The sequence below is a fragment of the Opisthocomus hoazin genome, chromosome 20 (genome assembly GCF_030867145.1).
Source record: "Opisthocomus hoazin isolate bOpiHoa1 chromosome 20, bOpiHoa1.hap1, whole genome shotgun sequence".
Lineage (NCBI taxonomy): Eukaryota > Metazoa > Chordata > Aves > Opisthocomiformes > Opisthocomidae > Opisthocomus > Opisthocomus hoazin.
The window spans coordinates 14,597,460-14,611,998 of record NC_134433.1 but is presented as its reverse complement, the minus strand read 5'-3'; the positions used below and the strand labels follow the sequence as shown (position 1 = coordinate 14,611,998).

At 43.9% G+C, this 14,539-nt stretch overlaps 1 protein-coding gene across 8 annotated transcripts in view; it reads left to right on the top strand.

Moving 5' to 3' along the window:
* BCAS3 (BCAS3 microtubule associated cell migration factor) overlaps positions 1-14,539 on the top strand; it is a 365,129-nt gene that overhangs the window by 172,414 nt on the left and 178,176 nt on the right. The window lies entirely within an intron of this gene.

The following is a 14,539-nucleotide window of genomic DNA, read 5'->3' as shown; positions in this document are numbered from 1 at the left end:
TACTGCTGTCGTTATGTTAATATCAACATAGTAATATATGCACCATAAAGTTTTCTTCTTTTTTTCTCTGTGGTGGGGTAGAGTCTGTATAAAGAAACAAGGACAGCAGAGCTGTATGTTCTAGTGCAGCTGTGTGGCGTCTGAAGGGTGCACACAGCAGGATTTTGTCAAATAAAATCTCTCACAAGTAGAATTATTAAACACACCGTATTAGTCAAACAGTCAAGTCAGAGAGGATTTTAATCTTCAGCGATTTGAAAATCCCTGGAGACTGCTGATTGGATTGAGGTTAAACTGTAAAAAGAGACTGTAACGCATACAGAAACTGCTTTCTGAAGGTTGTTTTAGAGAGAGTTAAAATAAAAGCTCCTCTTCCAGGCTCTGTTTGCTATGGGTATCAGTTCTGAGTCCAAGATATTGCATTGTTTGCCAAATTTATTTCTTTGGGTATTACAGGATATTTCTTAGATGTGTTTATAACTGAGTTCAATAATAACTGCATTTACTTTGGATATTGAGGATTGTCATTATAAATTCCATTTTCAAATATTTAAAAATTGTTAAACTAATTCCCGCTGAGCTTAGACAAATGTCTGATGCTGGTTATTTAAAGGCAATTTTATTTCTTTTAGTACATGACCAAGTAATTTTGAAAATAATTGTTTGATACAGAAGAAAACATAAATGCGTCAGTTATGATTCTTTGGACTAGTTCATTTATGCCTATTACCCCTAAAAGGTTTGAAGCTTGAATCATAGGAGTGCTTGTGTCTGTGTGCCTGACGCTTCCGGTCCGCGGTGATTGATGGCGTAGCTGGTCTGCACTGTCAACGTGACTGTGCCAGCTGAGACAGAGATGTCTGCCTTGTCAGGGTTGGCTTTCTTCCCTCTCGAGTATGAACGGAGCAGTTCTCTTACCTGTCGCAGGGATGTGTATTAATTCTGATATGTAACCATAGCGCATTCTAAAACTGTGTTGCTCTGTCTACAAGAGAAGCAATGAACCAGGCAGGACTGTACCTCTTCTACGCTAAACAACCTTTCCTGCCGCGTGGATGGGGCCTTAATGTGAAATGGCTCATGTGAATGTGATGCAGCTCTGTTGGTAATGCCTTTAACATGTGTGTCCATATTAAAATTGCCAAAGTCAATTGTATACATTGTTATGACACTGAAAATATATTTACTGTACAGCAGTGACTCAGTTTTGTTATAACACCTCGTAAGTTTCTTATAAACAAGACATGGGTTTTGTTAGAGACATGCTGATAGCAGGATTTTGTTTAACTTCACTGCCAGACAGTTTGGATTTGAATTGATTTTTGATTCAGGGACTTTACCCTCGATTTGCAGTTTTCATATTGCCTGATCCCCGTCCTTTCCCATGCAGAAATTATTCGTCCAATTTTAGGGTAGATACGCCAGATTACGTGTGATTGTACAGGGGTGTGAATTCTGTTACAGAGTAAAGGAAAAAACATGCACTGTTTTTTGAGATCTCATGCTATTCTTGTAACAGAGCCCAGCAAAGGGGAGAGGAGTATTTTATGCTTCTCTTCTTTGCTTCTCACCTTTGAGATGTACAGAAAATTACATCAAGCTCAGCTCTGACGCTAATGATTTGATTTTAAATACTGTTTGTGTACAATATGGCTTTTTTTGCGTTATAGTCCACTACTGTAAGTATTCTCATTTCCTGCCGTTACCAAGGCATGCCCTGAATGGCTCAGGTTCTTTATGGAAAACAAATTTAGTGGGAAGTATGTTGTTAGGTTGGAAGGATTTTTTTTAAGTAGGCCATAAATTTTTTTACTGCCGAAGCTGAACCAGGAAGTGATTCTGCAGTGCCGACCCGTGCATTCGAGTCCGGCGCTGCGTGAAGATGCTTATCTGGCTGTTGGACTGCCTGTCGCTTGGAGATGCGACCAGCGCGGCGCCGCGGCTTATCTGACTCCATCGCTTGTTCTTCCTATCGGGAGATTTCAAGTACCTGTTTATCATCTTCCATTATTCTTCCACCGTTCTTGATAGCTTCCTTCCTTCTCCCCTGTTGGTGACGTTTAGTAAGACAGTCATGTAAATTTTTTTATCATGATTTTCACGTCTGTAAAACTATGGTATACGGATGGCAATATTTTCTCACAAGATCATTTGCAAAAGTCTTCATTTAAGAAGTACAGAACTAATATGTGAAATTCAGTCATGAAAATTTGCAGTAGCATTTTCAAGGTGGATGGCAGTATCTGTAAAGATGACTTGGATAAATTTAAAAAATGCTTATTTCATTATGGTTATCTTGACTTAGAATTCTGCTAAGATATCCTTCTCTGTTTTGTAGGTTTGATTTTTTTTTTTTTTTTTAATTGAATCTTCAAAAAAAGTTTGCAAAACTGTGGTTACCTAAAGCTACTGGACATTTGTCCCTCGGTGCACACATTTTAGTTATATGCATCGTAGAGAGAATATACCCTCAAGGATTAAATGCACTGTAATTCCAGATGCTATTCCAGATTGGCAGTTAGAAATGTTAAAGGGACAACGCTGAGTTTAAAGCTGTGTAAAGCAGGAAGCCTTTAATAATAATCACGTGGCAAAACAGCCCCTACTGTACCTGTAGTAAATGCACGCTGTGTGTAGCAAGCAGGTGCGTGTGCTCGTGTCTCTGCCTGTCCGTCCTTTCCAAAGAAGCACTGAGGCTGTTGCCTGGCTGCATTGGGTTTAACAAAGGTGGGGTTGGTCTAAGTCAGGGTACATTTAAAGCTTTATTAGGCATCAGAGATGGAAGAGAAACCGTACAAGTGCCCTGTCTGAAGGAGATGCTGAAGGTCACGCTCTTTACACGACCCAGGCAACCAACCCTGAGAGAAATCTGTAGCGCAACAAAAAAAACCCGCAATAGTTCTTGCAGAATGAGCTGGCTGTTTCAGAAGACAGCTCTACAGGCATGACTTGAAAGCTTTACGTTGCATGCTGTTCCTGTCTTTGACGTGAATAGCTTTAGATATGATTTTTGGCTAGCTGTGGCCATCTACAGAAGGATGGAGACTAGTCCAGAAAGCATAAGCATGGGCTAGGCCTGTAATTTAGTATTTCCAGGCACCTTTCTGAATTTTTGTACTGTAACCTGTGGATGAATGATGCATGTCATATGTTACATACCTGAAAATCAAACCTGAGATAATACTATTACCAAATAATGCAGAAATTAAACGAGGTAGGAAGGTTAGGATATCTGACAGAACAACAACTCTGAACTTTCAGAAATAGAAAACCTCTGGAGAAAGGATTTTGCAGCAGTTGCTGATCAGAGTAAATGGGATCACACAGCTGCATCGAGTCTGTAAGGGCAAGCGTTTCCCCTAAACTGTAACAACTGTGTTGAAGGGCTCGGGTACTCAGGTACGCTGGGTCAGAGCTGTTAATTCAGTCCTGCTCAGTTAAAATAGAGTGTGCGCATCTGTGTGTGTGTTTATGAAAAGCCTTGTTTATTCCCTCATACAAAGAGGTTTCTGACACTTACCCATCAGTCAAGTAATCCTTTTGTTGCATGGTCAGCAGGGTAGGAAGGTGTTGACAAAGAAGTTGTCTGATCTCTGGTTTGCATCAGCCTTTTCCTTTCCTACTTGGAGGAGATCTTCATTTCTTTCTTGCTTAACACAAATACCAAAGTTAGAGTGGGAAGGATTTTAATGAGTAAAATTAAATCGTAGAAGGAAGAGATCATGAGCATTCTTTTTGTCTTTAATTGTGTGTAGGTCGGGGGGAACCTTGACATTCTTATCTGAAACCTGGCATGTGCTGTGCTGCTTAGGGATGCATGCATCATTTTTTAATGAAGATTGTTTATTACTGTTGTATGAAACTCTGACAATACTAAGCTCTCTTCTGGTTACTTCAATCAATGCCCACTTAAAATTAGCTTGTAATTTAGTACTTCCCTTTCTTTTGTGTGCGACTGGCTGGTCACGGACAGATTGCTGGTTGCCTGCAGAGGGTTTAATGAACAGGAGAATTGAGGTGGGTCCGGTGGGGGACGGAGGCTGCCTCCCCTTCCCTCCTCCCCTCTGCCTGTGAAGGATCTTTCATTGTTCATCACCACACCTGTGAGATAGGGACCATGGGACAAATTTTTACTGTCCAGCAATGCTCTCACTTGGAATTTAATAAACACTTCTGCTGTGACACCTTAAACCATCTGAGCTCTTTTCTGTTGTATGCGCGATCAAATATTTATTCCCAAATGCTGTACACCAGAAAGCGCTGCCTTGGAGTAGCGGAGATCAGTTATTCAGGTAGTAAAGATGTGTGAATGCAGCTGGCAGATGAAGTCACCAACATTATGAATTCCCAGGCTGTCCTTCTCGCCCCAGGCAAGAACTGACAGCCCGAGCGGTGGCTGGTTTCCCGTTACGGGCGCTGGTCGGGCCCGGGGAGTCCTGGCGTCACGGATACTTGAGCTGCCTCGCTTGAGTGGAGCCGGCCAGCACTGGAGGGTCCTTGTTGCAGAGAGATGTAATCAATATGGTCTGGAGTCCTTGACCTGAACCTGTAATTACCTGGCCGGTATAAAGGTAGTTTGTTGTTGCAGATAGCGATTGCACTCGGATCCTTCGAGTATAATGCTGAGCTTTGAAGCCAAGGAAGAGATTTGGCCCTTGGTCTGTTCTTTACAGCAGTTGAGGGGTTTTAATAATGGTCACATAACAAGCTGTTCTTGGAGGGCATCACCTGTTTAGTAACAGCAAAACCACTACCCAGCACTGCTTGGTTTGTACTTCTGCATTCTGTCAGCTCAGATTTAAAGGAGTTTAACTTACTGTCCTTTCCTGGAAGAACTTCTGAGCCAATTCTGTTAGAATCATATCTATTTAAAACACTTATTACGTTACTTATTTGAGAAGCATTTTATGTATTATTCCTAGAATAGTGATAGCATGTGGGATATACTCGGCATTTTTGTTTTCTTGGTGCAGTAGCACACACTTGAATGCACTCGTGCTGTCTCCATCCTATTTGCCTGTCTTGCTAAAGGTCTGTGTGCACGTGGGCTGCATAATACAAAATTCTCATACTTAGTATTTTTTCAACTTGATCTATTTCATCTAATTTGAGAAAATGTTATCTGATGGTTTTTGAAGAGAGCCTTAAGACAGAACTGACTTCAGCAGGCTCCAAGATGCCAATGCAGTATACATGATTACATCTAGAAACAGCTATGCCCTATGGACTATGGAGATGTGCAGAGAAATTAAAATGACCTGACACTACTGACTGGGCACTTGCTGCTGGATCATTGCCTGGCTTGGGAAAAGTCTCAGCTGCAGGGATACATGGAGTAGCATTAGTGTCTGGAAACACTGGTGGGTGTTTTCTGCAGGCAGGAGAAGTATACTGGAGAGGAAGGGCATGGGAACAGTGACCGCAAAGCAGCGGAATCATTATATACTGATTTATTTTTCCCTCCCTGTGATGGTTGTGAGTGGGTTAGTTTGTCAGTTCTGGACATGGGAACTCACTCCGCACAGCGTACATAGTGATGTGGGGTAGCTGTCACCCTGCTAGCGACAGAGGAGACTGTTACTGCTTATCCCCGTGTGCCTTTGGTTTAGCTGAGGGGGCTCGTAGTGGTTGAAGCAATTCATTTCTTCTAAAATGATTGTGCTTTAACACAGAAGTGTTCATCAGCTTAAAAAAAATGGTGTGACATGCAAGTTAGTTTTGCAGATGCAAGTGAAAATCAAAATCAACAATTTCTGGACACTGCTGTGTTAGGTTGAATTCGACTGGAAGCAACGTAAGTTACTCAAGGTGCTTAAATGCCCCAAAGGCTGATGTCCTTGTTCATCTTGCTAATATGATTTTTTGATAGTTCACAGGGGACTTGGACAAACAATAAACTCAGCAATTTCCATGGCTGATGACATAGCTGGATGAAAGCACGACTGTGACCTAGCCAACATAATAACCAAAGACAAGGTAGTGGGGTTTTTCTTCGTAGATGAAGCTGAGCTGCAGCAAGGCCTCCAGGGCCGCGTTAATGGTCATCGGTGCAGCCCTCGTTGCTCAGACAGGTGTTCTCATGTCACACAACCCGCTCGACGCGTGTACCAGCGGTCCATTAATGCAGACAGCGGAGTGTCTTACTGCTGAAGTGCTGCATACCAACTTTCAGTTGGGGAAGCCACCTTCAGTTCATATAATGGTTTGTCAGATGAAAAATAGCAGTGTGCCAGAGCACAGTCTGGTCCGAGCGTAGAAACGCCTTCTGTTTCTTTACAGGGAAAAAAATCCAAAATGCACAATAGGTGTCTTGTGTATCAGTAGCTAATGCAAGCTCATTCTGAATAGAAGATTGTCGTATCTACCCCTTAGTTGTCTTTCATTATCAGTTGTTGCTAACGGTCTGTGTGGGTAGCTTTAAAGCTCTGAATAAGTGGAAAGTGTTGATTCTAATCATATCTGACACCACAATCTTCTGTGGAACAACACAGGAGCTGAGATTCCCGATGGGCTCCTGCAGGATACAATATTTATTATAGCTTGAGATCTAAGAGCTCCTAGCTACTGTTAAACTTACAAGAGATCCAGAAACCTCAGTGTCTGTACTTGTGTTTTTATAGATTGCACGGAAACAACACACCATACAGGATTGCGAAGAGGCGTGTTCATTGACATTTCTGCGCTGTTTATACAGTGCTTAAAGGAATCGTTTCACAAATCTTGATATTTTCATAAGTTTGTAATGTATTCTAAGCTCATCTATTAAACTAGAATGTTCAAAATGTTCTTAAAACGGTATTAGATGTGCAGGTTAAGAGTATTTGGACATCCATCTGCAAATGAATTTTACTCTTGTTTCAGGGAAGGCTTTCAGTTAGAAAGAGTTTTCCGGTTTATAATAGAGACATTCTTATTTAATGATTTCACTAAATTAGTCTATCCTTTAAATATTTGCTCACTGTTTTCCATGTTTGCTTTGAAAAACCTCTAAATATGCTGCATTATTTTTTGTTTCAAGTGTATCTCGTTGACTTTAGACTGTAGTCCCTGTCAATGCTAGGTGTTTAACCATCAGGACTGCTTGCTGGTTCTGGTCCTCTTGCGATCCTCCAACTTGTCCCTGCTTTCAGGAACTGTTCCAGAACATCAGCCCTGGTCCTCAGGGCTCTGCGGACTCGTCTTTTGTCTTCCAGCTTCCTCCTGCCTGTCAAATACCCCAAGAGGCTGGATGTCCGTGTCCCTAGAGCACAGCAACTGCATGGAGACTATAGGTTGTGATGGCCTCTGTAGAGCAATTAAATCTGCAGGTGTAAAACTGGGCACGAAGCAGCTTCCAGGAAAGTTTTTAGGGTTTGGTTTTTCAAGGATAGTTTGAAGTAGTGCAGCAGCTACGAGGTAATGTCTCCTGGTTTCATAGTGAATCTTAATTTTTTTTACGCACCTCTTCATTAGATAGCAAAAATAGCTTTTAAAAATAAGTTTGGTGGCTTGTTTGTAATTTTTGCTATTTTCTGAGTAGTGAGATAGTAGTGTTGCACTTAAAACACTCTGCAGAAAAGGGAAGGAGAAGCTGAGGACGGAGCTGGTAAGCTGCGGGTTCGCTGCCAGCCGTGGAGCTCTCGGCTCTGCCGCGGGCAGGCTGGCTGCCAGCGTCACACCAGCAGTTACCTCCAATATCAATTGCTAATTTGCTTCTCGCTTGTGTTTCCTCATGCTACAGGTAATATATTATTTTATGGATGATACTTTACTATGTAATAGTGAAACATTTGACACTTCTTAATACTTCCAGAGCCACAAAAACTTGTTCTTTTATAGATCACCACAGGTTTAATGCCTGATTTCAGAGTTCAGCAGGTCCGACCCACTGCTCCTGGTGGAAAGACTGCACAAAATCTCTGCACAGACTGGATCTGAATCTGTACTGAAATAGCGTTCAACAGGAGCATCAGTCCTCACGGTTTTCTGCATTTTTTTATGTGATGTCAGCATAAGCACCTATTTTCAACATTGTTAATCCAAAATCAGCAGGTTCTAGCTATTTTTCATTAGAGGGTGACATGGGTGAGTGAGCAGAAGTGTGAGTTTAGGTATACACCGTATAAAACTGAGCTGTTTGGCAGAAGAAGTTAGCCAGGCATTTGATCTGTTTTGAGGCGGAGTTTAATGCTTGGAGGGTGTTATAATCACAGCCTCCTCACCCTGTCTTCTCCTTGCTGAAGTAAAGATATTCTCTGCTGGAAATAAATATTTATATCTAAGTTGAAATATAGTCTGTTGGTACTTACTTGTATATATTTTATTGCCTCAATGACGTAAGGGGGAAAAAAACAGATGGAAAATATTTTGTTTTTCTTAATTATCCAATACTGTGAAATACCCATCGGCTTGCAGTCGCCTTGGCTCCTCCCCCTGCCTTGGACTCCATCCCTGGCGTGATCCCAGCCAGTTTTTAATAGCGCTTTATCTGCCGCTTGCATTGCTTTTAACTTTCACTTTTTATTAGAACCAACGCTAAATGGGGTGCCCGTTAGTACTCTGTCTCTGGGTGGAGAGCAAACAAAAAGCCGCAGCTGGTGCCAGCAAACGGTTGCTGCAGAGAGGAGCCGGCGCGTGGGGTGAGCCGGGAAGGGGGGCACGGGGCGAGAGGAGCCCCTGTTCGTCACCGTCCTCCTCCTCGGCCGGGTCTCACTGGCAGTGCCTCCGGCTGCGGGAGCTCTGCAAACGGGAGATCTCTTGCAGCCTTGGCTGCTGCTGGGAGCAGCCTGCCTGGGGCTCGTCTCCTTCCAAAGAGAGCGCAGAGTCTGAGAGGGAGCGCGCAGAGCCAAGTACTTCGCCCACATAAACCTTCTGGTGCTGTTCCCCTGTAAAGGTGAAAACAAGCAGGTCACAGTCAGTAAATGACAGAAAGCAGACTTGGGATTATTCACATCATTAGCACAGGATTTCTCCAGATAAGAGGAGTGGTATACGAGCCTCTCTCGCCCTGAGGCTGTCTTTCGTTTACTGCGCAGGGCGTGGTTCTGGAAAATGGAGCAAGAACAGCGAAAAGAAAAAGGTGGTAATATGACTAACATATGGTTTTTGCTGGAGTTTGGCCACAGATTTAAGGCCTCAGAGTGGATTCCTGGGGCCTTCGTATGCTATCCCAAAACCAACACGAAAGCCTTTCCAAATATGTTTTATAAGCTCTGTGATTGTAATAGTCCTATCAAAAATCCCCCGTCCCCGGGTCAAGTGGGGTGCAGGCCCTCCTCTTCTGAAATCCCAGGCTTGCCGAGTCGCTCTTGCCTGAGATTTTGCTCCAGCAACAGCGGGCAACCATTTGTGCCTCTTGTGCCGGGCACGCCGCGTGGAATAGCTGTAGGGGCGTCCAGCACAGCTGCTTTCCCCTGGGCTCACATCTGCTCGGAGAGAGTGGGACCTACGCGCGCTCGCTCGCCTGGGCTGTTGTCCCAGATGCAGCTGGCCCTGGCTGCCTGCAACCCACCTGCGTTTCTGGAGAATTCATAGAATTTGCTAGGCTTTGGCAAGGAGGCCAAATGCTTGCTCGTGAGGATCTGGTTGGGTTCAAGCGTTAGCTTTGGTAACTGGCTCTGTCACTGTCTTTCGCGTTACTTTCCCTTTGCTCCAAGTTACGGTGCCGTTGATGTGAGAAATGCAGAACAGGAGCTGGAAGCTCTGTAATTCGTAGCCTCTTTTAATGTTGGGACCCTACAGAAATGCCTGACTATCCTCCTGCAGGAAAGGAGGCCTCTGGACAAATAGCACGTACGTATTTTTGCCTTGGTACAGAAAAGCCATAGAAGCCCCTGTTGTAGTGAGGATCTTGCTAGCTCTTTGCTACCAGGACAGTTTCCATTAATTGAATTTGCATTAAATGAAAAAGTACTTCTTCAGGCTTTCACCTGTAATGTTTACAGCACAAATGCTGAGCAGATCACTCAGTGTTATACTGTTCAACTGTCCCTTAAAATATGTTTTAAAAGTAAGCATAACATTCTCTAAGCTTATTGGTGACTGGATGTTAAATGTAGTAATTGGCTGTAGATCATCTACAAGGTTCTTTGTGTTGCTAGTGAATTTTTTTTAACAAACAGAAAGTTGGCATGAAAGAATTTGGAGAAGAAAAGAAACGCTCTTTAGCGAGTCTCTTGGTTTTGGTAGTCCTATTTCAGCTTTAAAAAAAACCCCCACAAAACAAACCCAAACCAACAGGAACAAACAGTGTACAGTGAAACATCTACACAGAAGTGCATTTTACCACTGAATTTAGATAAAAAATTCACTATATCATAAGCGAACCATTTCCCCCTTGATTTGCGTCCAAAATATGAGGAAAAACCTTGCAGATGCATTATGCATTTTACAAAAGAACATATGCATGCATTTAAATCATTTACATTTCGTCTTTGCTTTCTCGTATTTTTAACCCATATTGTAGTGAGTGGCAGTGGGTTTGGAAAGCTGAAGTTGAAAGCAAAGTTTAAACTTTCATGCGCAATAAGCTAACTGCAGGCAGCGCTTCACTGTTTCATGGTTTCATTTCAAAGTTTTGCCGATGCCTTTTCCTTTCTCTCCAATGAAACACATGACTGAAACTTTGGGAATCTGGCTTACAAAAGAAAAAATTATACTGTGGTTGGCTTGTGCTGGTGGTACAGTGCCTGTGAAGGAGGAGAGTCCATCCTTACTGACGCGGGTTCTCAGGAGGATGCGCAGCCATGTGCTTAACGGTGCTCTGGATTAGGGCTCAGGAAGGCTCGTAATTGTTGATCGTTAGGCAGTATCAAATATTCCTCGTGATATAAAATCCTTTTTGATGGGGGATGAGGAGGGGAGGATAGAGGGGCAGCGGCTCTGCCTGCTGTGATACCCTGACACGACTACTTTTCGGCATTACCCTGCTGTATGTGAAGTTGGCAGCTTTTAACCGATCTGTTTATACAGCAGGTAGCTGAAAAAGAATCTGAGTTGTTGAAGCTGTGATGTTTTGTCATCAGCAGGCACCGCTTCCCCATTGCTCCAAGTGGACAAATAAAATTCAGCTTTATTGTCCTAGTTATAGCTTTTTAATAACACTTCAGTGGAAGATTGTGCATGCCGTGAAGCGCTGAGCAGCGATGCGATGTGGCTGAAGCGCGGTGATACGTCAGCTGGGTGGCAGCCCCGACGCAGGTGACGGTGGCCGTGCGAGGGGCCGAGGAGCGGGGCTCTGGGGCAGCGGGAGAGCCGAGGCACCGTGCAGCCGGACCCAAATGATGCTCGGGCGGGAGGTCATCGCCTTCTCATGGGCTCCCCACGGAGCTGCCCGGCGGTCTCGGTGCGGCACTCTCCCGCCGTAGCGGTGACAGGACCACGGTGCCGAGCCCCGAGCTGGCTCTGGATGGAGCCAGCTAGAGTTTGTTAGCTTAGGCTCCGTGCCACGCAGAGACAGATAAACTGCTTGCAGACATCAGCTGGCCCTCGGTCAGGGTAGCTGAGCCCGGGCCCGTTGCTGCCTGCTAATTGCGTGGGACTTCTGGGGCTGTCAGTGCGAGTTCAGCACACGTAGAGGCCACAGGATGTGTTTGTAAATGTAGTTTTGAAAGTTAGATATTTGCACGTGCTTCTTAGATTCAGACCTCAAAATACAGAGTAACTTTCATCCCTAACAGCTCGCAGAAATTTTTCCTCATTGTCTTCACCTTCCAGACTCTCTGTAAGAGTTAAACCCAGAGTTCTTCATTTATTTTACTAGTAAAGATTGATTTATAATTGAGAATATCACGTGGAGGACCTGTAACTTATTTATATATCCATCCTTCCATGTTTAAAATCAAGTCAAGAAACTAATGAGGTTACAAAAATATTGCTGATCCTGAAGCAAATACAGTTGGAGAACATATGCTTTGGTTTTACATTTCTGCCTCTAAAAGGTGACACGTCCCGTGTTTGTCATTTAATTTAACATTCTATATATTTTTAAACGGCTGTATGATTTGAAATCTCCAGATGCCGTGCTTTATGCTAAGTGAAGTTGACGGTTCAGTGATGTGGAAGGCCATTATCTCACCTTTGTGCTTCTAAACTATAGCCACTTGCCTTTGCCTGCTCATAATGCATTTACTGCATTACAGCGTAGGAATTTTTAACACCTATTGAAAGCGTTAATTAGGTATGCCATACTGATGAACACTTCAAGAGAAGTGAAAAGCAAGATCTGATGCTCTTGGAGTTCGTATTTCTCCCATTGCTTGAATGGGGATTCAGTAAATGACTGATGGACTCCAGTAATAAATGCTGACTGGGATACTCTGTATTACCTATTGCCTTTATTTCACAATAAACAACGATGATCTGCATTAACTATCTGGTGCTTAGGTGGTATCTTTAAAATGCCACTGGAAGGCGAGTGTAAGGTGGTCACAGGCCAGTGGTAGCTTCGTGAGACGTTCCTCAGATGATCGGTGTAACCAGGATAACGGGGTCTTCCAAACCACACTGGTGGCCACTGGAGTTTCACACATGCAGGAGAATAATTTCCCTAAATGCTGTGGTCACTCACATTGACTAAAGTATCTAAAGGAATATGATTTGATGAAAAAAGTGGTTTAAAGGTATAATAGCAGCACTGTAGAGGTTTCTTTTGAGGTTGATCCATTTTTAAGTAGATTTATTGATAGTCTCTTTTGAAAATAGATTTATTGATACTATGTGTTATCTCCTGGTGTTTAGCCATTAGTGAATGGGTCTTGTGTATTTCCACAACCTTCTGTTGACATAAAAGCACCAGCACAAAGTCTTAGTAGCTGAGCGTACAAGTTTTGAAGGGAAAGAAAAAAAAAAGTTCGAAGAGATTCCATCTTGGTGTTTGGGGATCGATATAATCCCATTCCCGTGAACTGAAATCGCTAGAAGAATGTACAAATTCCATATGCTTTGTCCTTTTAAAGGGAAATTGGTTTCATTTCTTCAGATTATCACGGTGTAATTTCACAGGGTAAGGAGTACCCGTAGTCCCCAGCCGCACCTGAGCAGTGAAGGCCAGGCTGCTGCCGAGCCGTGCTGTCCCCCGGCAGTCACTGCGAGCGCTGAGGCCGTGTCTGTGCGTCTGTCCGTGCCCCGTGCCTGGAACACAAGGCCAGGCGGGCAGGTTACAGCTCTCGCCTCCCCTTCCCCGGCTGGCAGCTCCGTCTGTTCCCAGCAGAGACGCGTGGTGCCTCTTGATATAGCTCTAAATGTCTCTCTCACTACCAACTGGTGCTGTCTACAAGCCAATAAACCAAAATTCAGGTTTTTGCATCCTATTACCGTTGTCCTGAGTCAGCAGGTCTCCTATAGAATCATTTTTCTATAAACTTGGAAAATGGATAATCATTACTTGAACTGTTAAAGTTCAGCGATAGAAGAATAAGTCATAAATATGTCACTTGTATCTTAAAAGCTAACGAGCTGGAAACTCTCCCTCTTGTCTAATGTGGCCTCCAGTGCCTTTGATCACCATTTTCTCCTCTTTCTCGCACCACAGCGAACTTCTTAGTTTTCCACATTTTCCGTTGCCGTTGTGACAGCGTTCTGCTGCAGATTACAGCTGTGCTTAGGCACCAGAAGGTTTATATGATTAGTCAGCATTTGGTTTCCATATATAGCAAAAGTACGTCTGGAGAAAATATTCTTAGACATATTTCCAGGCAATAGGATCAAAGACGGCTCTAGGTTCTCAATTTTAATTTATCTCTTCTTGCTCGCTGTGTGAGGAACATCAAAAAGAATCCGTGTTTGGAGGAGGGCAGGGAGCCTTTGCTGTGTAGCTTTGGGAGCACCGTTCATCCTGGCCTTGCTTCCCCCACAGCACTGCCGAGCTGTGAGCTTTGGTTTTCGTGCCTATGTGTTTCTGGCCAGGTGTGACTCCTGCCTTTTCCTGAATCCTGTGACCTCTCCAGTTCTTGTTTCCCGGATGCTCAGAATTACCCCTCGTCTCCACCGGTGCCGATCGCAGCTGCGGAGCACATCTTCCTCCTTTGCCACAGCGTTTTCTGCAGTTCTCAATCCCTGTGTTGGCTCCTCTTCTGCCGTGACACGTGCAAGCGTCGTACGCGTGCATCTAAGCGTTTGAATGCTTGTTTCTGTCTCATTGTTGGTTTTTTGGTAGTTACCCCCAACCTCTCTTTATACTGCTAATACCTGGCGGTATTTGCTTCCATACGAGCAGCTCTCCCCTCCGGTGTCAGCTCTCAACGCGTGCAGGCCACATCTGAAGCTCTCCGTTTGCCGGGATGTCTACCAGAAATGGGGGAGCTAACAGCGCTTCGAGTTGGGTCTGGGCAAGGAGTCATGTGCGCAGGTTTGATACGAGCGTATGAGGTGCTGGGCTTATGTCGGTATTTCCTGCAGCTCCATTAGATCTTTTTTTCTGTATCTTTCATGAGATTCTTACAGCAACAGTTTGTGAGCTGTGATGGTTTCGCAGCGCGCAGCGGTGTGGGCGCTGCTGGAGACAGCTGTAGGTAACTGCCACTAGTGAGTAAGCAGTGTGCTGCAACTATACAAATCCCTA